This window comes from Manacus vitellinus, unplaced genomic scaffold (genome assembly GCF_001715985.3).
Source record: "Manacus vitellinus isolate BGI_N305 unplaced genomic scaffold, ASM171598v3 scaffold_22_pilon, whole genome shotgun sequence".
NCBI classification, from domain to species: domain Eukaryota; kingdom Metazoa; phylum Chordata; class Aves; order Passeriformes; family Pipridae; genus Manacus; species Manacus vitellinus.
Window position 1 is genome coordinate 12,332,330 of NW_021939632.1, and position 26,843 is coordinate 12,359,172.

A 26,843-nucleotide genomic window follows, 5' to 3' on the forward strand; every position below is an offset into this window, starting at 1 on the left:
GCCTTTTCCAATGCTTGACAACCCTCTCCATGAAGAAATTTTTCCCAAGATCCAATCTAAACCTCCTCTGGCACAATTTAAGTCCATTTCCTCTTATTCCTATTGCTTGTTACTTGGAGAAGATACTGACCCCCTACCTGGCTACAACCTCCTTTCAGGTATTTGTAGGTAAAAATAAGGTTGTCCTTGTGTTTCCTTTACTCCAGGCTAAACAAACCCAGCTCCCTCAGCCACTCCTCATAGGACTTGTGCTCCAGACACTCCACCAGCCTTGTTGTCATTCCATGGACACGCTCCAGCACCCCAATGTCTTTCTTGTACTGAGGAGCCCAGAATTGGACACAGGAGGTGCAGCCTCACCAATACCAAATACAAAGAGACAATCTCTTTCCTGGTCCTGCTGGCAAAAGTATTTCTGATACAAGTCAGGATGTCATGGGCCTTCTTGTCCACCTGAGCACAGGCTGGCTCATGTTCATCCAGCTGCTGACCAGCACCCCCCAGTCCTTTTCTGACAAGCAGCTTTCCAGCCATTCTTTTCCCAGCCTGTAGAACTGCTTGAGATTGTTGTGACCCAAGTGCAGGACCCAGCATTTCACATTGCTGAACCTCAGGCAACTGTTTCATCAATCCAGCCTGTCCAGATCCCTCTGCAGAGCCTTCCTATTCTCCAGCAAATCTACATTCCTTCCCAACTTGGTGTTGTCTGCAAACCGAGGGTGCCCTCAGTCCCCTTGTCCAGATCATTGATAAAGATATTAAACAGGACTGGCCGCAGTACTGAGCCCTGGGAACACCACTGGTGACCAGTCATCAACTGGTTGTAACTCAGTTACAATTAAATGAATTTTCATGTTTGGAAAGGAACTGCAGCTGTCACACTTAAATGGGTATTCTATAGGAGTTTCTACAAGATGTCTGTTAGAAACAAAGCAACATTTATGGAAATATAGTTCCAAAAAAAATTTTCAATCTCTAAATTATGTCTTTTTACAGTACAGTTTCACAGCTGCAGTCAATTTTGTAATTCAAATGAGTTTGTACATACTTCTAGTCTGCTTGGAATTACCATAGCTATAATAAAAAATGATCAAGAGAGACATGAAATGAGCATTGAAACAGAAAGCTCAAATGGTTGAATCTTTTTCTGAAAACAAAAATTAGAACTACCTCTCCTTCATTTAGTAACAATCAAAAAATAACTCACAACAAGATTGGGAAAGAGCACAGGAAGAAATCTTAAAATTATGACCAGTGAATGGAAGTAAAAGCAAATAACTGCTCAAAGATCAAACTCAATAAAAATAGTTAGTTTCATTATTTCATTAAAATTTTATGCAAAAGATAAAAATCTTAGTTTAAAGTAGTGATAAAATATACAAAAGAGAAAATAGCAATATATTTTACAGCCACCAGAGTATTTACATTAAAATGTAATGTTTATAATTTAAAGAACTGGTATAACCTTTCAAAGGAATCATAGCTGCAGTTCTGCTCTATGAGGAGGACAAGTCAAAACTGTCACCATATATGACCACAGTATATACAATTGTGCATCTATTCGGTCATAAATGCTGCCTGTGGGGATCTAACTGTACATTGTGTGAGTACATGGCTACCCATTTCAATTATTCTTACTCAAGATTTGTGAAAAGAAAGCATGCAGTTCACTGTGAATTTATTTATGCCTAGTGGTTTGTTTGTAGGAACATCAAAAAAATATTCAACACATCTGACAAAAATGTGGAAAAGGAGAATGTGTGCATCTACCTTATGTTTTCCTTTAGGAAGGAAAAAAAAGTCTCAACTCAGAGCTCCTGTCTTTTTACAATTAGAAGGTCTGATTCTACTCTTATTGAACAATTAGATAATAAACACAACCCATTATTCCACAGGGTTTAATAATCACTTTGATTCCATTTTTACTTTCCCATAGTTGCTACTGTCATAATCAGATTACACTGCCATGAAGTCATTCACTGTGTGACACTTTGCTTTTAAATTCTTGGGAAATAAATGTTCCTCTTAGTTGCAGACCCACACAATAGTCTCCTACAGGCCACAGAAACATCTATGCTAAATATAAGGCACATGTGCACGTTCACTGTTGATTCCCAATTTGAGAATGATATTCCTAGTAGTGTAAACCAGAGAAAAAGTTGTTTCAAACATCTACCGTATTACTTAGGATGTCAGGATTGTATAACCCCTGTCGCCAAGCCTATGGCCACATCTGAATTCAGTAAAGTGGGACAAATTTCTGTAGCCATAATAATATCAGTGGGAAAGGATGCTCTAGTGAGAGTACATTAATACATTGAGATGACATATCACTGCATTCTGGGAAGCAGTTACCAAAACATGATGAGGTTCAAGGAACTTATATGCTTTCAAACACTGCAGTAATCATCCCAAATGTTGGAATGATACTTGCATATGAACACATACATATTGTCTGTATACAAAATAATGAATAATTAAAATATGTAAAGAAAACAGCCTAAGCTGTTTGTTTTGCTATTTAAAACAACAGGTTTACATAGTGCAATGAAATATTTATTCACCGTGTTTTCCTTTTGCTGATCTATTTTTCTGGATTGATTACCTCTGAAAGCTTTCCTGACATGAGCTTTTGTCTGCTGACAAAAGGGAGGTGAAGCGAAGCATCTTCATTAGCTACAATGCAGATCAGCTTCTAGGCAAGCCAACCAGATCAGGAAGGACAGAGAGCATGTGGTCACAAGACTCCATCTATACTAAATTAGGTTTTATGGGGAAGAGTAATCCATCCTCATGTTTTCACAGAAAAACTAACAAATAATACTTACAGATGAGCTTTCAAATTCTGGGTCAGTTCTTTTGCAAAATAGTAACAAAAAGAATAGGTACATTTAATTGTGGTGAAAGCCATAGTTATTCTAACAATTTATGAGCTGCCTCTTAATCTGTAGATTTCAAACAAGAGCCATGCCTTGAGCCTTGCCTGGATTCCTAAGACCTCCTGACCTTGCCAAACCTTCATTATACTCAACTGCAACTACCTCAGTGTACATTGTCTATTCACATGTCCCTGAAAAAGTATACTTTTTAACAAAAAACACAGTTTTATGACTACCTACTGAATTTAAAAGGAAATAAGACTTATTGAACTACTGCATATTATATCAACATCCTCCAAGGGAGTATACTGTCCTTCCCATACATGAGGATCTAGCTCTACTATTAAGTTCAGCCTTGTAAAGCCTGTGAATACAACTGCTAATATTGTGTATGAAGATGGGAAAAGCTACACTTGTAACAGCCACAATTTTTAGGCTGTTATTTTAAATAGCACTAACCGTGTATCACCAGCTTCCTTTCCAGTTGAACACACTGAAGTTTTAGTAATTGTTCTGCAACAGATTATAAGTAGTTGTGTGTTAAGGTATTTTATTTATATGTGTTGTGTGTAGAACTATTTTTTGTAAGTAGTTATGTGTTACTTAAGATTATAGGTGTGTTATCTGCCAGCAAAATACGTGAGACCTCTTTGTTTCCATTTAAAGTTATGCTGTGATTTGATAAACTAAACCCAAAGTACACATAGAGGTTTGTTCTATATGTTGTTCTCAATCAGTCTGAAATCTTTTAGGATTTGAAAATTTGTTTCTTTTTCTGCTTTGTAGACAAAATCTAGTGAAAAAAGTATTTTTTAACAAATAACCCTTTTCTGAAATTGTAGTTTCATGGGTTTATTATTTCCTAATTTATGAAAAATACATAAGTACTATTAAAAATTATTACTTAATCATCTAAGAAGACCCCACTGGCTCACAACAACAAACTTCATCAAATAGCTATATTATTCAAGAAAATAAAGAACAACGACAAAAAAAAAACAAACACACAAAAAAAAAAAAAAAACAAAAAAGCGCAAACAAAAACATGACACATTTGCTGATATATTACAGATGTGTATATTCCATCAAGGGCAAAAAAATATGCTAACATGTAAAGATCACCATTAGCATGATAATCCTTGGTAACTAGATAGTCTGCATATATCGGTGCCAACTAATTGCTGAACAGCTTAGAGGGAACCTGGGAAGGACTTCAGGCCTGATGGGTCTCTACAGTGATCTTGAATCTTTTGTGCAGGCCCCAAATCATGTAATTTATCTGCCTTACAGTGACTCCAATTTATGCTGTGACATGGAAGATGACACAGCCCAAACCCAAAGAAGATGAAAGTGAAAGGGTAACAGCATCTGTTTTATCCACCTTGTTCTAGTACTCTTCAGCTGTGATTAAAACTGAGATCTAGCAATCACTTGGTTCCTCCTAAATAAACTGTTCTCTGAATATACTATATTTTGTGGTAAACCCCTTAAATAATTCTTATATTCTATAAAAATAGCAATCCTGTCCTAACTTTAGCTCTGCTTAGTTACCTATGTAATAATATGTGTTGAATGAATTATCAAATCTGGCTGTGAATGAAATGAAATGAAATGAAATGTCAGACTTGCACTGATGCATGGTAGACAATTAAGTTGGATTATATACTATAGGATTTGTATACCATGCGTAGTAATTTCTTCCCTTCACAGGAAGCACCCTACAAATGCCACAAAGGACTGATTAGCCCTTCTGTATCAGTTGTATTTCAATCAGCACACCCCTTATGTCTAGTGATGTGCATTTTATACATGTTCATTGGGGTTTTTTCTCTCTGTTGTTTTCTCTCTCTCTTTATAATTTTTTTTAATTTTTAGTAACAGGAAGGGAAATGCTTTCTGTGCTATACCTCCCTGGGCCACTTTCTTACAAAGAAAACCATGCAGAAAGGCTTAAGGACTTCAATTTCGATGACAATTTTTAATCCCTAGTTCTAGTTCTAGCAAGTAATCCTTAAAATTAGTTTTAATGCAAAAAAAACCCAAAACCCAAAAAATCATCAGCATGCAGTACAGACCTTTAGATAGGCTTCTTTCTGCATAGATCCTTAAGGTCACATGCTCCTTAAAGTGTTTGGTATATTTCAGAAAAGTGCAGGGACAATGCAGCTACATTCACTAAGAGCAGCCTCCAAGAGAAAAAGGAAGAAATGAGCCAATGATAATCTTTTTATTCTCCAGCTAGGTTACAAACTCTGAATTCATTCCTAAACATCCAAATGTTGACCTTTGCAAGCTGTAGGTGATACACAGTCTGGAAGAAAAATAAAACACTCCCTATGCGTTAGGAATCTGAACAGAACCAGAAAGTTAGAGCACCTCTCATTATCAAAATGCACCACCACTGCAGATATGAGAACTTACAGATTTTGCCAGGAATACAAACAGAATCTGCCTTGGCACCTGTGGTTTCACATTGGCAGGGTAAGTGCCTCTCCTGAGTAGAAAGATAACTGGATTCTATCTTACATTTGCTAGTTACTGTTCTGTCCCTCCCCAGTAAAACAGATGGCAAAAAAACCATCACAAACATATTCAATATATTTGTGGTACAAATATAACATATGAGAGAGTAAACAGCCCTCACACATCTGTCTCAGCACTTGGCACTTTATCAAAAGGAATCTAAAGTAAGAGCAGAAATTTATATTACTCTACCATGTAAACACTCAAAAGACTTTGCACACCATCTTACTTTACAGAATTACTTTATTTTCTGGAAGCATTTGTGCAAAAGACGACACAAAGACCTTGCGTTAATTAAAAAAATAGGTAGTATTGTGAATTTTGTCCGTTTTGAAAGCTGCACTGCTAAGATGAAGAATCCGTTATTAGAATGCCTTATAGCTCTGCTGTTAGAAATGAGTTAAGAGTAAATTTTACATATAAAGCTCACAATGACGTTTTTCCTGTACCAAAATTTAATTTAGGAGGCATATGCTGCATTTTAATGAAATATGTCACAGATTTCAACTTTATTTTTATGGCTCTCTATGGAAAATGGAGCAAATTCTATTTTACATGAACTAAAGTTCTCTTGCTGATGCTTTAAGATATATTTTATTTTTGTTTTAGTGTCATTTTCAAATTATCTGCCAATCTCTATTCTCAGCAGTTACTCTTGTTATGATTAGTTTCATTTTACCATGTGTTCACTATTATTCAATTGCTAAAGGTACTTTGAAATGCATTCTATGACTGAGCATCTAATTCAGGAAGGAGTTATGGGTTCACATGTTCCCTGATCATTTTTGCAGGGAAAGAATAGATCATTGATTAGATTAAGTTTCACACTGAATGCAGATTATATGGCTCTGGTTAGCCTTAGATTTCATAACTGGTTTTGCAAAAAGTATTTGTAGCAGAAGGTTTATTAGATTAACTAATGTGTTTTCCTGATAGAGAAGATATTTAACATCACTTTCTGACCTCCAGTTATGAGACAGGAATTGCTATGACAAAACGAGATTAACACCCAACTGTTTACTTGAAACCCCAAAATCCAGGATACACTTCACTGCATGACACAGAATGACAGGTTATTCTTCTGTCTTAATTTTCTCCATTCAGGAAATGGTAGAAATATGAGAATTGTATACTTAGTACAGAGCTAAAATAATACTAAAAACATAACAATTAAAAAAGTCACACTTTAATCAAAGAAATGATAATCACTGAGCCACCTCAGCTTTAGCATCCTCAACATCTCAATAATGTGAAACCACTATTATCACATTTGGAAAAGAGGTGGGAAGGGGGAAAAAGGAGAAAGGGAAAAAAATGAGAAAGGGAAAAAACCAAACCCTTGTCTAATAAATAATAATAATCCCATCTTTACTTAATGTGTCACATACAATATTGTACCAACTTCTTCTGATCCTTAGACTGTTATTTCTGCCATTGCAGTTTACCTCCAACTGATATAGCCCAGATAATTTAGCTCTTTCAGGTAAATTCTGCCAAAGCACCTTTCTGACAAGTTTTGTGTAGTTGTTCATATTTCATACATGAATTCATAGGGATGGAAATAAGACTACTTCATTTCAATGTTAAGATAAACAGAACTGTTCTAAGTAATTACAACTTTTTTGACTACAGTTTAGTTGTGTTCATGTAGAAAGTATGTTTTGTCGTATATAAGACATCACAGAAAATTGCCACCATTGTTTTTCCTTGAAATCTCCAACTCTAAGAATAGTTCAGTGAAGATGCTCAACTGCATAGCCATAAAAAACCAGCTAGAATGTCAAACATAAGACTTGCCTGCAGAAGTCAGGCTGACTGCTAACAATGTATTCTGTTTACCCAAATAATTCTGCTTTCCCTGTTTAAAAGGAGGGAAAGGGAATGTTAATATCCCAAGTATCTGACCCTGCCTAAATACAACACTGTTTAGTTATGTAAGTTTTTTTCATACCAGTCTTTCTGTGGTGTGAATGTTATGTCATCATCCAGAAGTCCCTTCTCTGAATCCTCATTCAGTTGTAGATCTAGGAGGAAACTAAGTCTCGATGTTCTTTCGTTGTACATATGGAATCTTGCCCATGACAAAGAAACACATTCCTAATTTTGTGTCCTTGAAAGGTTATCACCCAACAACCCCAAGGAAATTTTGCTGCTTAGATCAACAAAAAAGAAATTATATTGATTTTTTTAGTGTCATTATTCAATACTTTATACTTTCCTTTCATATTGTTATTTCAACATATTCAGATATTCAGTTAATGAAAGTTGTAAAATATAACTGCTGAAAGTGACATAGAATATCTTACAATTATGCTTCACCAAGGATTCTTGGTCTTAGGCTACTAAAGAAATGGCAGGTAAGGCAGCCTGCCCGGCAGAGCTGCTTGTCTGCAGTTCTGCCCAGATGCAATGGATGGCTAAATAGACAAATAGAAATAGGATGGATGGCAAGTGAGCGCAGAAACGAGTGTATTAGCAAAGCTAGATCAGAGCAGAAACAGTCATAAATTTCATGGGCATGCTGTTAAGATTGACCAGTCTTGAATGGAAATAATCACTCTTTTGAAAGCGTTATTTTTCCACAATGACTTTGCTTTTAGCATTAAAGTAACCATGTTCTATAGCTAAGGTAGTTGCATTGCAACTAAATATGCATATATATCTGACAAAGAAAATACATTTCTTATCAGGTTGTACACGTTTTGTGCTTCTCACAAGTTCAGTTCACTGCTTTTAAGGAGCTGAATTTTCTAGAAGATGCAACAGGTAACTTTGGTGTTGCTTATTAGCAACTAGAGACAATTTCTGCAATAAATTCTTCAATTTTGTTCCTAAAACGTTATCATTATTCTTTTCAATAAACACGAGAGGCCAAAATAACATGACAGTTCTTGACTGTTCACCTAACATAAAGATGCACAATTAGATATGTACTAAGTGTAATTGATTAACTGGTACTGCCTGCAGCATAAAGCATATGTTATGCTTAAATAAAAGAGAATATTATACCTTGCTTGATGAGGTGGTTTGACTATTATCCTTACCAAAGAACAGATGTGTACTAACGAGTTCCCGTGGTAGAATTCAAGTACTGCTAAATGGAAACTGAAGGTCAGAGAAGCACACCCTGAAATAGATGGTCTAGTTGAAAGTCCATTTACTGCCCAGCTGTAAATGGGAACTCCCAAATAGCTGCATGGCCCAAGTGGTATGTTAAACTTCTAGAAATGTTTAAAACTGGACAGCCTGAAGAAGATACAGAGCAAGAAAACACTTGTAAAAAAGCAATATGAGCAGAACGAATATTACAAAGATCTAATGTAAGAAAAGCTACGCAAAAATAACTCATCTGCAGATGGGACATTTATTTCAGTCTGCAAGACGAAAAAGGAAATAAATTGTATCAGGAAAAGTATACAGAGATCAAGTTGATATGAACTGATGTACATTAACTGCAGCGATCAGATTTCTATGTCGTGGTCTCTTGTGAGAAATAGTCAAAAATTGAGACAGTTAACATTTCCAAAGATCCAAGGAAGAATTTGGTTGACTAAAATACCCTATGAGGTCTGCTGGAAAATGTAGCATAAGAGCACTTCAGAGACACAGAGAAAACAGCAGTGCCATGTGAACATGAGACATCACTGGTTCATTGTCTGCAGCAGAACAGGATTTGATTTGTCCAATGGAAAATTCAGTGGAAATTAAGTACTGTGGAGCAGGTTAAGTTGCAAAGGGAGATTCTCCTTTATAGCCTTCACAAAACCAGTATCTAAGTTAGACTAATATGTACGAAAATCAAATCAAGGACATTACTGTGTCTACAGAAATGAAGCAGTCCTCACAAACAGAAACAGATGAACAACTGAATTATTAAATAATTCATGTATTTGAGCCCTTTGCAAGAGATGCTCACTGTGAATTGCATAAGGATATCTGGATTTATGACTGGAACACTGATCTTGAAAATCCAGAAAAAAAAATTGTGTAATTAATTTTAAATTCCAAACAATATTGAAAAGAATTGCATGAAGATCAACAAGTAACTACAATTATTGTGGGAAATTATGAATAAAACATTAAATTGCAGGCTGTAAGCCCCTAGGCATTTTGCACCATTAAATGCATTTCTATTTTTATATCTCAACTCTCTCTGAAAGAAAGAAGAAAATTAAGAACTTCAAAAGAAAATTACAGTTCTTTTGAACACCATCTTTGTTATGAATAAAAATTACATTGAAATGAAAGTCAGCTTCCAATATAGTATTATTTAAGTAGAAAAGAGCAGGAATTTGTTCAACAAGAGAGAAATTGCAGAGCAGAATATTTCCAATATAGCACATATATTTTTGGATACAATACATATATTCTGATGTACTTATTTTTCTGAAATTGGCATTATATATACAGAAGTATATCTCAAGAAGATAAAATTAATTGCTAGAGATTCCACAGAAGCAACAATTACAACCATTACCTTCTCTTTGTGTCAGGAGCTCATGGTCCCTTGAAAATTTAGTTTGAAGGTCTCCCTGATTTCTAGATGAATTAGAAGAGAAAACTCAATGATCTTTTGATTCATTCCATTTTACAGTTGCTGTCTACACCAAATAAAGAAAATGTTTTCCCATAAGCATATATGTTGTATAGGAACAAAAATGCATTGTAACTGAATTTTGTGTATTTTTGCCGTAAATCCTTTTTTTGGTATCATTTTATGTCATTTCATTATGTGACAACTATTGTTTCAATGAGTATGATGTCAGTGGAGGACTTCTGTTGCAAAGGTACATGCTGCAAACTCCATTACTCACAGAACTACTTCTGCTTCATGATGTAAAAATGTTTCGTTTGTTTGCAGTGGTTCCATTTAAACATTTATACCTATCTCTTAGGTGTATCAGTGTTTCTACTTTCTGATTCTTTTTAAAAGCTGCTGACTTTTTTCTGCCTTTTAAATCTGTGAACTCATTTGTTTTGAACTTAGCAAGTAGCCATTTCCTTCCATTCAGTACAGTTTTTTGTTCAAACATTTATTTTTCAAGTAATTAATATATGTCATTGCAAGTTTCTGTTAGGCTGCTCTTCATCACTGGCCTTACATTGCCTTAATTACTAACATCCAAGCATTAGCCAAATGCTTCTAAAACCAGCTGAGCTGCACACACTCCAGTATGAATGCGATGCTCCACAGTGCCCAGTTGTCTTTCTCTGAGGTGGAAAGACATGATAACATAATTGTGTTCTACTTTTTAAATATAAAAGTAGTTCTATAGGAGAATTAGTCATATAGTTAAAATCAAGTACAAGCAGGATAGGTCTACAACATACACACCACACTATTATATATACTATTAGTAATTGTGAGATCTAGGTATGAGTTTAGTTTTCAGCTTCATGAGCCCTTCCCTCCTAAACCTAATCTCTTTCATCATTTTAGCAAGCTCTGTCCTGACACAAGATGTTGAAGTCTCCTCATCCTCTTAGCCTATGCTACAATATTCAGAAACCCTTTTCTGAATTATTGTCCAAATTTATTACTGACCAATAAATACAAATAAGATAATACATCAAAGTCTAATTCTGTATCTGTCAAAGCTAATGATAGCCCTGTACTGTAGGCTCCCTAACTGGTCATAACTGACAAAGGAAGCTATAAGTTTCACAAATGAGATACTCTTCTACATTTATTTACCAAGAGAAAGTTGACTGCATCGTATTTGAACCAAAAATACTGACCAGGTGGCAGAAATACAAAAATAATTATACTTTCAAAGGCCAGATACATCATATTTAGTTGTAATTTGTGAAGATCATCAGACCAAGCTGGAACTATTTTAAGTTCAGCCCTTGAAACAGAAAATGAGTATTAAAAATGTTAGACAAGGTGATCATTGAACACCTTCTTACTTCACGCACAACATGCTTTATATGCATTCCCAACATCCAGTGAGTAAAGTAATAGTGAAAAAGCCACAAAAAACTACTGTTTGCCAAAGAAGAGAGTAGGAGAGACCCAGAATATGGACAAATCCTAGAACTGTCCTCATGTTAGGTCAAAGGTTGGACTCGATTATCTGAGAGGTCTTTTCCAACCTATCTGATTCTGTGATTCTGTGAATCAAATGACAAGTCTGTCAAGTTTATTTTTCTTCTTCAATTGGTGGCCTAAAGATGGCTAAGGAAGAATGGAGAGAAGAAAAAAAACAATCTTCAAAGGTATTTTAAAGAATAATCTCTGCGAGAACTGAACCCATTTAATTAAGCATTTATGTTCAACTTCTTAACTATATTTTCAAATAATTTTCTGAGTCATATGTCATAATATTTGGGTTAAAATCTAACATTGGAATTTGAAGGCAATCTCTAGCCAGTGTCAAAGTTTAGTTTTGACAGAACTTTTGTTTTGTGCAGTGACCAAAAAAACCCCCAAAAAATACAACATAAAGAGGAGGAAATAGTACATTTTGTTAGTTGTTTTTAAAATTGCACCTTCATGTAGGGAACTAGTATTTTAAATATTCCATAGGTATGGCTAAATAAGTCCAAAATACAAAACACCTGGTAGGACTGGGTTGTAACAGAGCAATGCTTGTAAATGTACATAAGTGATAAGTTTATCACTAAGCCAATGTCAAACACTGAATAGTGCTAGGGAAAAAAAGAAAAAAGAATACTTCTAATTTAAGGGACCATAAGGCTTTAAAAACTGATGTTAAAACGCAAGAGAAACAACAGACATGATCCATGTTATGCTGAACCTGCTTCTGCATAATTAACATTAAGAAAAAATTCACAGTAATATAACTATTTTACTATTTCACTATTAAAAGAAATTATATTTTTACTGTTATATCAGTTTTGATCAGCATAAAATAGAAAATTTTTAATAAATTTAATGACTCTTTGCAGAGAAAAGCTAATGCCACTAAGACAACACCAAAGTAGAAACAAAACTAGTATTTTGAATAGTTAGTGACTGTGCGGTTGACTAAAATTGTTTGTGAAAGGGTATCTTTAGTGCACTGTAGGAAAAAAGAGTGGCAACTAGAAAAATTATCATTATTTCAGAATGCACTTGCTACTACATAAACAAAATGTCTCAAAAGCAATAATTGGGCTTAACTGAGTAGCATTATGAAGCAGGGAATTAGGAATGAATTCTCCACAGACAAAATCACTGCAGTCTGCTATCTGCCTATAAGAAAGTGCCCTAACCAGAAAGTGTCAAAATTTTAGATGATGAATTAGAGACAGGTGCCTCTTGTTCTTGCTTTCAAAATGCATATTTACTTCCTGTTTCGGCTTTAAAATAATAATTAATTGAAAAATTTCTTTTTGATGATTACTGTTATAGAGGGAGAAAAAAAAGAGGAACAAACAAAAAGGGAGATGGTATAAAGCTGATTCACAGGCAGATCATCATGTTCAGTGTTTCTTGTTCCCTATAGCTCCTTTGACAGCAGAAATACTTTGTATATCAACTTTTGATTAGCATGAGTAGAAATACAGCATTAATTCCCAGAAGGCTGTTAGACATTCAAGGAGAGCAGGCAACTGATCACATAAAAAGCAGCAGACAATGTATTAATAAATCAGCAGATCTCCAAGTATTTCCAAGAGTGCCAAGTGACACTTGGCAAGTGATGTAGTATCTAACTTCACAATACACATTACTGATGTGTTTGAATTGCCAAAAGGAAGCAACAGTTCACTCATATTAATAGTATTTTCTACTTTACTAGATTCTAACAGCATCTCTACTGTAGCCAACTCAAATCACCTTTTATCTGAAATACACCTCAGCTGTCCAAGACCGTTCCCACCAAATCTTGTAATAATACCTTTAAGTTTCATTATGATTCTTTTGATATTGAAGTGGTACCTAACTACAATAAATCAATACTGGAACTCAAAAAATCCTTAAATACAGTAGAATCCTATGCTATGTGCACATTTTGTCAGATGACATGAAGGCAAATTGGCACTGAGTTTACAGAACATCATAACTGATGGAAAAGCTGCTGCTGCTAGTAAACTCATGAAATACAAAGCCTTGCTCAGATGGCTGGAGAACAGGTTCAGTCAGGCCATTTATATCAGATAGTACAGTGGTCTCAAATCATGTAAAAATGCATCTTGGTAACCACCAGGAAAATGGTGCCCTCTCTCTTTTGGGGTCCAAAAGGACAGGGAAAAGTAATACAACTTGCGGCAGCCCTCAGGTGTCTACAAAACACACCAGAGAGGAGAGAAGAGGGATGGTAAAAGTGAAACCACAGAACAAGGGCAAGGTCTTCACTACTCCCATTTTCACTTTCAGTCTGAGTGCCAGAATGGGTAGGGACCAAAAAGAAAAGCTGTGGTATAGGCTCTTTGATCCTCTTTTCCAACTAGGAATCTAAATTGGTAGTCAGAACACTAATGCTGGTAAATTGGAGGAGCTACAGAGGCATTACATCAGAAAGTCAAAATAAATCCATTATGTTTTGACACACTGCATGAATTATGTCCTCTTATGTACTACCACAGAAATATGGTAAAGAAAAGCATGTTAAACCTGAAGCCAAGTCTCTAACATCTCTGAAATACAACACAGCATTGTACCACTTGGAATATTCACCAGGGAGATGGTAAAATCTCCACAATGATCTAATATAGCTGTTCACTTCACACTTTTCAGATAAATTGCTGAACTTAAGTTCGATTCAGGTGTTTGTCACTGCAAGTTTGGAGGCTGCTCTAGTAACCAAACTTGAAGGTCAGCTAACTGAAAATGTCTTAATCAATCAAAAATTTGATCCAACAAATAAACTGGTACATTCCTCTAAAGCCAACCATATGGTTAGCCTAACAACCCCACCAATGAATTTGTTGGTAACTCATAAAATATTATACAGTATTAAGCAAGCTGCTGGAGCTCTGGCAATAAAGTAATGTTGGATCAGCTCCTCTCTGTACATGCCTGGATTTATTTCCAAACAAGATAGCACAAAATGCATGGAATACATATACTAGACTGAGACGTTCAGTCCCTCCAGTTTGTCTGAATCCCTTTGTGATGCTCTGGCCACGCGGAGACCAAAAACCAACCAGACTTCCCCAGCCAAGAATTCCCTGTGATTGCAGAATTGGTACAGAGTCCCTCTGGCAGACACAAAGGTGGCACTTCTACACCAGGCCCCAGCCCCTGTACAGGAAGCACAAGGGGCACTGCTGGACTTTCTCTTCTCTCACGAAAGGCTGCTATTTAGGGGGTGTTGGATGACTTTAGAATATCTCCAAGACTGCTCTAAACTATAGTGGGTTGGCATAAAACTAGTCTGGGAATCAAATAGGACTGCAAAGCTCAAACATTCTTTTTTTGGCTCAGTCTTCGCTCATTAGTTATGAGGAATTCTACTTTTTCCTCAATCTCCTTTCCTCTGCAGTTTCCAAGATTTTCCAAGCTCTTTGAATTCCAAGAATATGAAAATTAAATATTGGAATTAATACAGAAGGTCTTAATTACTGTGACTTTTCAAGTTATATTCATTCAAAGGACAAATATTAATAAGGAAAAGAGATTAGGTGCCCCCGTAAATCATCACATTTGAACTTTAAGCTCAAACAAAGCAGGCAAACTTGGAGAATATTTTCTCCAGCTAGCTTTAATAACCTTTACATCTTCTCTCAGATTTTGTCTCTCCATGCTGAACTGTTCCCTTTCTTTCTGCTGGAACGTTGCTTGTCTCAGAGACTGGCAGTTATGCATAATAATTTTGGTCTGTACTGCATCCCTCAAATAGATGCTTACCTTCATTTTTAATTCTTTAACAGCTACACTGCTTTCTGACTTGTAATTTTGATTGGGTGTGGCAGCAACACAATATGATTCTTTTGCACCAAGTTTCTTTTTCCTCAATGCTCTTGATTTTCCTAAAAAGCTGTTTGTAAAACGCTATGCAAATTAAAAGATACTGAGAAATTTCTGTGGGTGGAGAACATGTTAAAATAATTTATTCGTCCCTAATGGCAAAGTGGGAATAACAACGGTGCTTTGCTGTTAGTCATAGCTCGGAATCACACCTACCAGCCAATAACAACCCCCTCTGCAGCAGAGTATTGTAGAAACATTGACTGGTTAATTCTCACAGTGCCACTTCCAACATGTGATTGGGAATGAATGTTATTCCTATTCTACAGAGGACGAATTAAAGCACATTTCCTCTGGAGCACACTACATTAGAAGATGAGATCTGCTTGTAGCAACTAAACATTTCATGCAGATTAATCTCACTGTGCTGGTAGCTAAGCTAGCTCTAAGGGAATCACATCATGGATGTCCAGAACATCTTCACTGTCAGCACAGGTTAAGAGACGAAAAGATCAATGCTTTCTGAGTTTAATAACTGCACATGGAAAAATAAATATAGCAACAATTATTCCTATGTAGAGAGAGTATGCTTGTGCCCCCCATTATCTGCATAATAATCCATATAAGCAAATGCTAATTTCAGCAAGACTTATTTAGATACTGATTTAATTTCTGAGTTACTGTTTATAAATTACTTGCCCAAAGTTATTACTAATACACTTCTATAAGCAAATCTGGAATTAGGCTTCTCAGTTCTGCCCACTCTTAGTTCATACTCACTGGTGTACTTCATAAGTACATCAATAAGAATTGAGACTTTAGTGTTTTCCAAGTGTATGTGAAGGATCAGCCCTTACCTAAACTGGGTCCCTGGAAAACTCTGATGTTTCAGGTAAAGATCCACTTGTAAGTGTGCTTTATTCCTACTGCCATATGACAAAAAAATCATAAACTGTCTGCCATACCCCAGAGTTCTACCTAGATGTTTATCAAGAACTACACATACAGAAAGAAAGCAAACAGAAATCATTAGAAAATACATTCCACTCCTGTTCTTTTAAACTGAAACTTACACTCTTCTGTATCCTTGTGTGGCAAGCAGCCATTTCAGGTATTATTTCTCCATCAACAGAGTCCCTTCACGTTCAATAAGCTTAACATCCTTCTCTGTTAAGCAGAAGAGAAAGGGAAGGAGTCAAGAAGGAGTAGAGAAAAAGGGTAGGGGAGAAGAAGGAGCAAAAGACATGCACAGAGCATCAAGGGGCAGCTGCTCTGCAAGGGAAAGCGAGCTGGAAACTAGCACTGTGGTAAGGCTGGCATGAGCAATTGCACCAAGAGCCAGGATGTAAAGTAGCAACTTCAGGACAGAGCCAGAGACAATGGTCAGGATCAGACACAGGCCAAATCACCCAGCACACCTGCAGTGGTTAGGCTGATTCCTAGCCAGGAAACTGGAACTATCTCCTGAATCTACCCTAGATGATCTAACAGTGGGATTTTCTGCTTATGAAACAACAAGAAATGCATTTCTCCTTCTGTTAACCAGAAAATAGAACTTCTTTACTGTAGAGAAAAGCCTGGCCACTGTAATACATGCTGCCACCATGCACAGAGCAGAACACTGCTATCACTCTGAGGAAATCGCTGCAGGGAAAATGTAGTTTCTACTATGGTTGAAATACACATAGGAAGCACAGGAGGATCTGGGCTGCCAATGTAAAGTGATTCTGGTTTCCTATCTCTGGAGTCAGCCTCAACATCCTGTCTTTTTAATAAAAATCCTAAATTTTGTTTCTCAAAACCCATGTAGATAGTTATTATCCGGAAAAAAACAGTGGATGGAAAAGCCAAATTAAAGCCCAAGATCTCATCCTGAAGCCCTTACCAGAGGGTTAAATTAAATTGGGCTCATATAAACCAAATCAGGCTATCAGAATGGTTCTTTGCTGACATGAAGGACAATTAAGAAGGAATAAAGGGTATAAAAGAGAAGTATTTGGAGTACCTACCCAAGCAGTACTTTTAGTATACAGGCAATCTGAAATCAAAGAACTGAAAAAAAAAAAAAAAGATTCTATAAGATATTATTAATGCTACTTCATCACACTGATTCATACTAGACCAATAAAACCATTAGAAATACTCAATAAGGAGAGATAAAATGAGTTTCTTCAATACTTAATTCCATACTTGCATTTAAGGCTGCCCTAAGCCCTTCATAAAACTTAATGGCATCTTCTAGCCCTTTCCTATTCCATTTATTAAAAATTGGAGAGCTTAAATGTGGAAATCTGTATTATTGAAACATTAAGGCTACAGTTATACAAAATAAATCAGAAATACTTATTTCTCAAATATACACTCCAATGACATTAACATGACATTACTTTTCATTGTGTGATCCAACTCTACCTTTACATTGGTAATAACACTACTATGCTAAGAATCATACATTTTGAACTTTCTGGCTTTCAAAGGCAATCTGAGCCCTTACAAGTGCATTGATATAGACTTTGAACTCCATTAATTTTTATTTTCTTTAGACCAGAATGAAGGAAAATATTGACACCTATGTTTGAAGAGACAAAATAGACTGAGAGAACACTTGCTTTTACATGATTTCTGTTTTTAAAGGACAGTTAAAATACACTCAGAGTAAACTCAGGAGAGTCTTTACTATAGAAGGAGAGGCTGGATAAGAACCACTCAGATTGGTACCAGCAAAAATAAAATGCAGCTACAACTGGGTAGGAGGATTTTAAGTTGAGCATGGAGGTAGATAGGAACGTCTGAAAGGAGAAGACTATATGAGTAGTAAATAGATTGTCACACAGTATTTTCCCTTCATAACAAGTATCATAGGTTAAAAGTCTGAACTGCAAGTGGAGAAAAAACTGTAGAAGTCATGATTCCTAGAACACTGACAGGAAAACTCTGCTAGAGGCATTTCTGTAATTTATTGTTCATTTTGCCTTCAGGGGAAATGGGGGACAACAACAACAAAGGGACATTATATCACTGCACTGAAAATGCATTCGACTTCCTAAACAGGCATATACTTCAGCTCTACCATTCTTTGCAGTTCACAAGAAAGCTAGCATAAGAGAGAAATGATAGACTCTCAGAGCACTCACAGCTGCCTATCTCTTGACTCATTAATTGAGCTTCCCTTTTGGTTCCTATTCTCAGTATTTAAACAGTTCCTCTTGTCCTTTTCAACTTTTTTTTTTAACCAGTTTTTCTTCTTTTTTTCCCCTCCTTGTTAAAGCTTATTTTCCAAAATTACTGATATTCCTCCCACTAGTATCATTTTGCCAGAAGAGATGATTTAACATCACTGCTTCATAGAATCACAGAATCATTAATGGTTGGAAAAGACCCCTAGATCATCAAGTCCAAACCTGTAATCACCAAGTCATTTTGTAATACTGTGCATTTGTGTTGTATTTGTTACTTTGTACTACAAAGTAATTCTTTTTTTGATACAGAGACAACCCCAGTACTAGTGACTCTATTGGTGAAGTAGGGAGGATCAACGCTGACCAGAATATGGAATGTTTTCCTCACTCTCACCTGAAGCCTGCTCAACAAGCCCTATGCGGATAAATAGACAATTAGTATTTCCATAGAAACATACCCATAATTTCTTAATTCAGGGGGCTTTGATGTATTACCTACAAGCATACAAAAGGTGAACTTTTTCATTTTTTTGAGTTCTTCATAAAACAAGGACACAATCTAAAAACTTTCCTGAAAGACAAGTTCTTCGATAGTGTAATAGCAGATACAGTATAGGTTTCAAGGTTATTATCCACATGAGATCCATAACCTGCGAATACAGTACTCTTAAAAAATGTCATTCTTCTCATAAAGTATATACTTTCCAGCTGGGTACAAGTTAAAATAGTTTGATATTTATGTTCATGTGAGACTAAAGTGCAGATAGACGTAAAATTTGTCATGGAGCCCAGAAAAAAGACGTCTCCAGGGTGTTTTTTCCTACCAAAGCAGCCACATACAATTCAATATGTGCTCCAGAGCATTTAGTTCTTCTAAAAACAGTGTCAGCAAAATTTCTAGGTCTCTTTCATGAATATTTTAAAAATGTTAATCAGGCTGAAACACGAATGTTCTTTAGCAAGAAGGCTGCATCTCACTGCTGGAGGTTTAGCAAATGAAGAGAACAGCACAGAGCTGCAGATAAGTAGATTCTAGCAATACTTCTATTGCATACATAATTGGACCAACATTTTACTAATAGAGTTAAATTTCAAGCATTCGAAAAGCCTCAAAGTCCTGACATTCTGGGGTCTCACACAGCATACATATACATTGCTGACATTGCAAGTGATCTGCTGATGGTAGAGCTCAAAGACATCATCAGAAATCTGCACTACAGTATTGTTGCCTGAAGGATGTCTCTCACTTTTAACAACTCTGGAGCTACTTCAGAGAATTTCCTTAATTTAGAAAAAATAATTTTAGAAAATTTTATTTAAAAAACCCCATGTGTTACACCTCATGTATTTAACATAAACCTGCAGTTAAGGATGTCGACAAGTCCAGCACACAACAAGCCCACAAATGCTGGGGTGCATGCACAGAGAACACTGTATGGTATGCACAACTCTACCAGACGAGTATAATATTGTATTTCTTATCACTGCACAGCAGTTATTAATTTCAATAACATCAGCATTATCGAAAAATGTTGCTCTGGCATGCTGAATCCCATGATTCCTATCTTTTGACTAAAAACCTCATTTTCCTCAATGTCTTCTCCCCTAAGGTGTATTAAAGTCAAACTTTGAATTTATACTATGTTGTCTCTCTCTCCCACTAAATTACGTAAATAGAGGAGTTCAAATTAAGATTTTTCTTGAAAAGACTTTCAGTTTTTTTCTTTTATGTAAGAATTTCCTAATGTGACAAAAATGAAAAAAAAATGGACTCTACCTATCCATTGATAGAACAGAAAACAGACATTCTAGGCTTTTTTTTTTTTCTGTTTGTGCATCTCTCTCATATGAAACTAAACAGAATTTTTTAGCAGTCACATGCTAATGGCATGTTTACTTGAATAACAATGCCTGTAAGAGACTGGTCCCAGTTTTCACATTTCTTATTTTCACATTGGTCTTATTTTATAATTTCATCTTTTTTATAAAAGCAACAGAAAATTCCAGAAACTCCAAGGAGGTTCACAGCACTTCTGCATCAGGCTCTTTACAAACATTAGAGAAACATAGTCTCCAGGGTAGGGAGCTTACAACCAAACATTCTGCTCCTGGAGGATTTGGGCACACACACTGTGAGTGGCCCAACTGCTGTTAAGCCTTGCAGACAAAGTACTTATTCACATTGATACAAATGGATTTGATTACAGTTCCACTGAACTAATTTTAAACCACTCAAACTCTCCACATTTAAAAGCACAGAACTTCTTGGCTGACAACAGTCCCAACTTCCCAACAGCACTGCAGATGTGGCTATTTCGGGAGTTGCTGGTGACAGAATGGCTTTTGCATGAGGTGCTGGGGCCTGTAGAGATGGGGAGGGATGAGGGGCTCTGCACTCAGAGTCTTCATGGCTTTCTTCTTACAAGACAGGACATGTCATTTATACCAAAGCCCTTAGCCAAATACAAAATCAGTCTCCATCTCAGTCTGGCTGGATAATGTACACTAAAAACAAACAAATAAACCAACAGAAAAAGTCTTCTGGCTTCCCATGTGGGAAATTCAGTAGTCAAAAGTGGCAGACTCCCTGTATGCTGGGGTAAGGGGTTCCCTGGCTGCAGGGCTGCTGCGTGGGTGGGTGGGGGTTGGCCACTCATGCCCCAGTCACCAAACAGACACAAGTTGTGATGGAGAGCAGAATACAACATACAACAGTGGGATCCTGCCATACAAATTATGCAGATGGACACTAAAAATCCTGATCCTGATATTAAAAACATCTTGGATGATTTTTAAGGAGTTTTTTAGTATTGAAAATAATGTCAATGTCTGAAAATTGTGTCCCTATGCATTCTATACAGCAGTCCTCAAATTTTAAAAGAATTCTGAATCCTGGTAGGACCACTGGCTCCACTGGGGTTTATCAACACACTGTGGAAAACTTTCTACTTTCTTGTAAAATCATTTTCCTTCCTGAAAGTGAATGCAGAAGGGGAGTTGAAAGCAAAAACACCATGAACTGACAGTAAAAGTGCCAAAAAGCAGATTGTGAACCTCTGCAAATAAGTTCACTCATCTAACCAATTTTAACTCAAGCCTATACAGTCACTGCACTGAGTCAGTGAGGTGAGAGGTCTTACAGAAAATTAATGAGACTGTGGTTATTATTTCATAGTTTGATTAAAAATGCACAGAACCTAAAAGCTGCTGAAAGGATAGGCCCACTATTGCCCCTACTCCCAGTCCCCAAAGAAATACTCATTCTGTGTAAGCAGAGACCAGAGAGCACTCATGTCTTCTATGGCAAGCCCTAAACACACGTCATGCTCTAGATCTGCCATCTCCTGTCATCACTGCCCTTTTCTTTCTGGGGAGGCTGCTCTGAAAGGGTTCACAGAGTACATGCCCTTTCTCCCTTCCCAGCACCTTAATTATCTTGTGGTTATACAGAATTAATATTTCTTTGGTGAATTAACAAAAACCAGCTAGCCATAATTTTGATTAGTAACCACAAATAATTTGTCTTCCTAAGTCAAGAAGTAAGAAGTCATTGTTCTTACAAATTAAAAGACAGAATACAAGAATTATGTTTGTCTTTCTTGACAAAAAGGACACATGAGGCTTAACTGAGAGGACTATAAGCAGCTACTGAAGTTATAAATTAATCTCATTCAGAGAAAATATCCTACATCATTGCATATACTGGAAAACAAGTCCTCTGTTAGAGCATTGGCAGCATAACAAATATACTGACACATGATGAAACTATTCAATGAGGAAGAATGTGAAATGAGGCAAAATGCCTTATTGAGGCGGGAAAGTGAATTCAGTGGCATTTCAATCGAAATACCTCTCCACAAGTTTAATGGAAAGTTCTAGAAGAGAGTGCACAAATAACCTCTCCACCACCACCATCTAGAAGGTTCACACCACAAACGCTGTCTCTTCCATTGATATGGATTCAGTAATGAAGCAAATTAAACTAGATGCCAAATTAAACTAGATGTGCCCAAGGAAACATTTCTCTTAATGGGCAGAGTGGTAGGATTGCTCCAGTTCTAGAGAAAAGCCAGTTAACAGTTAAGCTTGTTGAAAGAAACCCTATGGCATCACATGGATATTGTAAAACTTGTAATTTCATTTGGCAAAAGCATCAGGGATAGAGACAAAGTGAAAAGTTAATAGGTCACATATTTAGCTACAAGAATGTGGGTACACCAGTTCAAGGTTCACAGGGGTAGGCAAAACCAAATCAAAAAACCCAACCCTTATTAAAACTTCTTACTCATTTTATTACTTGAAGTCACAAACGAAGAGTCAACCTGTTTTTAAATCACATTTTCAATATAAAGCATTGTACCTCTATATGAAAGACCATCATAACAAGTGTTCATGTTGAATAAATATGAGATTTTACATCTACATTCCTAAGCTGCAGTTGCAGTGTGAGCAATGTGACCACCCAACATCTAAATAAAATGAAGGAAAAATTTGTGTCAGATAGATATAAAAGAAAGGATTTCCTTGATTTTACAGTTCTCATGGTCACATTTAAACAACCAGAGCAAGCCAATAAAAAGGACAATCTCTTCAACTATTATGTTCTTATTATAAAGTCTAATTCTCCTCTCTGCTGGGACAGGAAATTAAAACAGTGTACTAGAAGAGCTCCAAATTGTTAAAAGAAAGCTGCAAATATTTAATTTCTTCTTGTTATTGTTGGATTTGTAAGCTTATGATTCTGGACACAATACAGATTAAGAAAGAGGTATAAGAAAATGCAAATCACATTTTATTTCCCAGTACTACTCTCTACCACTTACCTATATCTCATCCATTAAAGTGGAAATTTTATGGAAGAGAGTGAAAGGTAAATAAAAGCCACCAGCAGTAAGAACAGAACAAATTAATGATTTGTATGTGTTTTACTCAGCATTGCAGTTGATTTAGCTATGGCTTTTTCTGTTCTATTAGTGATGGCATGGTAACTCCTCAGTAGAATTCCTCCAGGTTAAAAATTGCTCCTATTGTTATTTTCATTGATAATGGTATTTGAAATGTTCTCTTTCCTTAAGTTTTCCCTTATAAAAGCCCCATTACATGTGCTTGATATACTGAACCATAAAACTTATCGTAATCACTCCTTGAAAATTTCTTGTTAAGTTTATTTTACGAGATTCACTAATTTCCTACAACTTCTGACAGTGAACATAACTGAAAATTGGACAGTACAATATGATGCATCTGAATGCAAATATAACAATCTGAAAAAAAAACTGTGTTTTGCTCTCACTTACTTTTTACTTTGGATGTTTTATAAAAGTTATTTAGAAACATGAGATCTCCTTTCTTTTTTTATTTCCTGCTTACTCAGCAATACATCTGAAAAAAGAATTGAAAGTGCTTGTCCTCTCTTCAGAATTTTAGACAATATTAGCACTGTCTCTTTCAGAAGAAAACCAATTTATTTCTGCTACTATTAGTAATGAAATCTGTTTCACCATCAGGGTGAGAAGTGTAGCCCAAAGAAGAAGATGACAGAAGCAAGTAGTCTTGATGCAGAAATTTACTTATATGAGATCGTAAATGCTGTCACATCCTTCTGATAGCGCTCTTGCAAATCCAATGGAGGCAAAGGACAGAGAGGTTCCTTGCAGAACATCCTGACAGAAGGTAAAGGCATCCTGCAGTGCTGTTTCAAGTAGACCATAGAAACTACATTCATAAGATTGAAAAGGAAGTAAAGCAGTAGACCAAAGCTGTCCCAGGCTACTTTAAAACCTAAAAGCTGTCAGCAATCCCAAATAGTTAAATCTTTTAAATAACAGCTGTTTTTCCAAGTCAGTGCTTGCCAATCCTGAGGCTACAAGTCTGCTCTTGAGTAAAAGTATCCTAATACTTGCCTCTACTCTCTGTAGCAAGGCTTATCTTGGTTAAGCTTATTACTTTGGAAAAGGGCTGTAGTTTTCTGACACAGCTAGTAGAAGAGCAGTTGTGAGTTATATGAACATTCTCAGCACCGCCTCTTTCAGAATGCCCTTTAACATCGTACTCCTTAGAGTAAATTTTATTTAGAAAATTCACTGCTGTACAAAGCAACTGGACTTCCCTTGCAGTTCTAAATTGAAAATAATTAATATTTCAAAAATTAAAAAGAAGAGAACACATTATTTACTCTATTGGAAACCTGTGCAAGTTGATGTGCCCTCTACTCTGCTCTCGTAAGACCCCAGCTGAAGTACTGCACCCAGCTCTGGTGGATCTTTGAGGTAAATAAGCAAGAACATGTCAATCAGACAAGATAATGTCTATCATAACTCACTTCCATTTGTCTTTCTCCTTAGCCTTTTGCAACCACTTGTAAACAGAGATATATAGACATTTACAGCACTATCCTATTCTATGAGGTATCATAGTTAAGTACATCTGACAGCATAGGTTTATATATGTATCATGTTTTATTTACTTTCCTATTTTAGTGGGTTTTGCAAGGCCTGTGCTCACCAGCTGAAATACTAACATCATTTACCTATGTGTGCCTCTTGGGCATAAAACTTCATTGGAAGTACGTCTTACTACAGTGCTCCTACTGCTCTGTGGAGGAACAAAAGCAACAGAAAAAACATATTTCTCTCCCCCCTCCTCCCCAAAGCCCTACCCTACCTCATTCTTAAAAAAAAAAAAAAAAAATCTTTTTCCACATAGCATTCCCAGTGGGGAAATTCCTTTACTTAGGAGAGACCAAAGGAATACCCCAGTCACTGCTATGGACACTCTCAAGAGATGAAATGATTAATTGGGTTTAAAAGAGAGGTAAAATTAATAACCTTGTATATCTTACTTCAAAAAATTCCATTTTGAAGTGATCCATACCAAGATTTTACTTTCTCATCATATGGCAGAAATTATTTCCTATGTTGAACTGTAGTAACAGTAAAAGTGGACCAGATTATGTACCTTTTATGTCAATTAAGATATAAAAATCTCATTCCTAATACAAGCATAGTCAACAAGAGATATGCCTTCTCTGTAACATCTATTTTTTTGCTTAGCATGAATTTTAGGTACCTTTTGCCGTGTGTATCCCTATACTGGTGAGGTTATACACCTCTTTTTCTGTGCACCAAGTATCTTAAAGTATACTGCTTTAGCCTTTCAGGACTTACCTTCTCCCTTGACTTTGTCTTTAAGGTCTGTCTTGATACTAATACTTCATTCAGATCATTCTTCCATTGCTCAGGAGTTATGCTATGCACCTTGGACTAGCCTGTCTTAGTCTTTGTACTCAAACTAAGCTTTTGGGAGTCACTCAGGTCAGCTCAGGGCCTGCCCACATTTATCTCTGCCTTCCTCAACAAAGTAGGACTTTTCTCATCTCTGTTTCATACATAGTATGAAATTTGAAACCACCCAATCATTTTCAAAATGTTTAATACAGTCAAAACAGACAACTGAGGCTACAACTCTCTATGACTGATTCCAGCATACCAGATTCTATAACATACTGAAGCTCCCACGTGCTGAACTGTGGGAAGAACAAATACAAGATGCATACATTTCCAGTAGACATTCACATGCTCACAATAATAATAATGTGATGTAATAATAATAAATATTTATATATTCACAATAATAATAACTGCTCCACTGAAACCTTTGTTTTCCCCTATGAAGGCATATGTCAAACAATACTTATTAAAAGAACAGCAATTATTTAAACAATGCATTTTAGTAATAATGTCTTTTGTGTGGAAAACTTGACAGGAAATCCTTCTCATGATAGTCTCACAATGACAGTAGGGATAATTCCAATATTCTTGTTTCAAGATCTCTCAGTATGGAGCATCCCTCCTTGCTGGCTTAGATATAGCAGTATAATGGAAAAATCTATCCTGCCAAAAAGAAAGACATATGGCATTTCACCAGCCATTCCTGAGAGACATTAAAAGCAAAATTAAGGCATCCTAAATATTCTTGTCTACAAGCACAGTGAACTTTGTCCTCTAGAGTTAGAGAGGTGACACATCAGCTGTGTTTTTAATGGATGTCACTGTCTCTTGAAATCACATAAGGGTTATTTTTGGTTCATTATAATAATGGAATTATTATTAACATACTCATAACACATTCTTACCAACAAACTAGTCAGCTGCATTTTTTCCATTTGAAAATAACTGACCAGTTAAAGAGTTACCCAATTTGAGTGAATCATACCATGATCCTGGGAATTTCACCCACATATTTAACGCATGTTGCCAAGGCTTGCTGTGTTCACAAGTTCACAAAGTGATATTCCTTTCTGTGCTGATTCATATATTCCTGCCAAGACAAAGCCAAAACAGTTACACGTGGCTGCAATTCACGGCTCCCAGAACACTGACTAAAGTGATGAGGTTATAAAATCCT

The 26,843-nt window shown here is 36.2% G+C and overlaps 1 long non-coding RNA gene across 1 annotated transcript in view; it reads right to left on the reverse strand.

Annotated features, from left to right (window-relative positions):
• LOC108639644 overlaps positions 1-17,310 on the reverse strand; it is a 28,846-nt gene extending 11,536 nt beyond the window's left edge. The window contains exons 1-2 of the long non-coding RNA XR_001920638.1: positions 17,268-17,310; positions 16,332-16,425 (exon numbers count right to left, since the gene is read on the reverse strand). This is a non-coding gene — a long non-coding RNA (uncharacterized LOC108639644). The remainder of the gene's footprint in view (positions 1-16,331; positions 16,426-17,267) is intronic.
• Positions 17,311-26,843: the final 9,533 nt, after the last annotated feature.